We start from the raw sequence: 2,795 nt of genomic DNA, 5'->3' as shown, positions 1-2,795 counted from the left end.
CCAACTGCTCAGAGTCCTTGAAGAAGGGCATGGGGGCAGTGCAAACGGGGGGATTGAATCCCAAACACAGAACACACAATGGTGTGGGAGATTGCCAGGCCCCACCTGGTGGCACGTCTGGTCAACAGCACTTCCAGCTGCATACACTGACCAGGGCTGTTAGGGGGAAGTGTGCAGGTGGTGCAGGGAGTCTGCAAGTGGGAGAGGGATGAACAGGGAGGTGGAGAGCATGCAGGTGTAGGGGTGGAAAGGAGGGCATGAGGGGGGTCCTGATGGTGAGCAGATGGGACCCTCTGGGTACTGTCTGCTGGCACCCCCCAAAAAACCCTGGAACTGGCCCTGTATGGCATTCTACCCCATTGAAGTCCCTCCTCTCCCCAAAGCGCACCCCTTTCAAGCTCACCCCCCCAAGTTTCCAGAGATATTCCAACCCAGAGTTGACAAATCTTGATGTTGTAGAGGAAGCTCTGAATGATAAGTCTATTGATTATTTGTTCCATTAATACCAATATTTTTTTTGAAAAAAAGCATTTGGAGCTCCCTGAATTAGTTGGTAAAAACAGGAAAGTATAGCAGCCCTGGTTTCCATCACAATGAATGAGCTGGCAAGAAGTCCAGTAAATTAGTTGAAGAAGATGCTTTATTTTTAACAAGATGTCAAGATAAGGGTGGTAAGATTTATTGAGCAAAAATACAGCTGAAAATCTCTGTAACAGAGATTTGAGTTTGGCAAACCCCTTTGTTATCTGTTAAATGCTTCCAAAAGTTAATAACAACTTTTAATATTTTGTTTACAGCTGAGCATAAGTGTTGTTTAGAGATTGTATGGATCTTTTATATCTCTGAATGTTTATGGAAAAGAGAGTTAGTCAAATTCTTTACTAAAACCATATTTTTAATAAGAAGCCTTGCTTATTAGCCAAAAGAAGATGTCAGATTTATTGATACACAGCTGTGAAACAAGGATTCAAAATTAAACTGCTAAGCATTATTTTAACAAGCAGAGAATTCAGCAAATTATAAGCAAGATTGAAAAACAGCCAAGATGTATCCAACAGAAATTAATGAGCAGATGTTCATTATTAGAGATATCTTTATCAAATGAAAGTATTTTAACAAGGCTTTTGACAACTTAGCAGCAGAATTTATATTTTCTATACAAGAGAGCTCTCTAGTGGCCCTTAGAAGTAAGGAGTTTGGCCATTAGAAGTAAGGAGTTTGGTTTTTAAAAAATGGAATTATCATTAAACTTTCATAGTTTCCATTCTGGCTCCACTCTGGTGGAATGAGCTCCCGAAAGAGATTAGGGCCCTGTGGGACCTTTCACAGTTCTGCAGGGCCTGTAAGACAGAGCTCTTCCGCCAGGTTTTTGGAGCCGCCACCACTAACACCTCCACCGCCAATAATTAATATCTACCCTGGCAGAGCCCTGACCCATAGGTCCCTCAAACACAGCCTGTGCCAATTACCTGAGATAGCTGCAGAAGGCCAAACAGTCAATTGAGATAAAGAGGATTGTTGTTAGCACTTTATTTTGTTTGAATTTTTAATGCTCTGTTTATTAATGTATGTGATTTTATTATGATTGATTTATGCAAATTTTATTGTTATAAGCCGCCCTGAACTGGCCTTGGCTGGGAGGGCAGGGTAAAAATGTAATTATATATATAATCCCTTGGCGTACCTTTATAGCAGAGTAAAGAAACTTAGCCACCTTCTCAGTGACATTAGATGAGAAATCATTCAAAAGTCTATAAACCTTAAATGCATCAGAACAGTCCCTCGTCCTAACTAGAACAGAATGTAAATGCATATAAAGTAAATACAGGTGACAATAGAGAAGAACATGAGTGAATGTTAATAGAAAAACACTATATTAATAGCAGAGAAAGTTAATTTTTGCTTATAATATGAATTCAAGCCAGTAAGTTTTTAGAGATGGAAAGACTGGGAAAACAGCCAGCAGAGATACTGTGAAGGTTCTTTGTCCCATATTTCACTTTTAATAAGGAGATTTTGACAGGACACCTGTGGGTGAAAGTAAAAGTTGAAAGAAAGCCAGAAACATCTTGTTTGTCAAAAGTAAGATTAATGGATGGCAGAGACAAAGAAAATTGAAATATGCATTTGTAAGTGATGTCAAAGATGATGTAAAACTGGGTGGAGAACAAAGAGTATAAAAGCTGGAACACAACTGATGCTCAGTGGACAACTGAGCTAAACCTTTGCTTGCATGTTGTCCCTTATTTGAATAAAACTTTTTAAACCCTTTTGCTGCTGGGATATTGTATCACTGTGAGACTTCAATTGGTTTGCCACACAAGTCAAAGAACCTTAGCGCCCTGAGGACATTGCCTTCAATGTGATGCCATAGAGTCTGCCCTCCAAAGCAGCCATTTTCTCAAGGGAAACTGATCTCTTCCCCTGCCCCGTTTCTGCAGAGGAGGAGAAGGAGGAAGGTGTGTGTAGATCTCTGGGTGGGGAGGATTCCCTCAGCGCTTCCGTTTAATAATAATAATAATAATAATAATATACTTTATTGTCATTGTACATAGTACAATAATAATGATGATGATGATGATGATGATGATGATGATGATGATGATAATAATAATGATAATGATAATGATAATGATAATAATATACTTTATTGTCATTGTACACAGTACAACGAAATTAAAGGTGCAATCATTTCAGTGATCTACAGCCATACACATATACACTCACACAACCATTCACAACCATCCCATAACTCCCTTAAGGTTCACATTGCAACCTAAACCACCAATGTCACC

This window comes from Gekko japonicus, unplaced genomic scaffold, assembly GCF_001447785.1.
Source record: "Gekko japonicus isolate JY-2015 unplaced genomic scaffold, Gekko_japonicus_V1.1 scaffold984, whole genome shotgun sequence".
Classification (NCBI taxonomy): Eukaryota; Metazoa; Chordata; class Lepidosauria; order Squamata; family Gekkonidae; genus Gekko; species Gekko japonicus.
Note: the sequence above shows the minus strand (reverse complement) of the source record.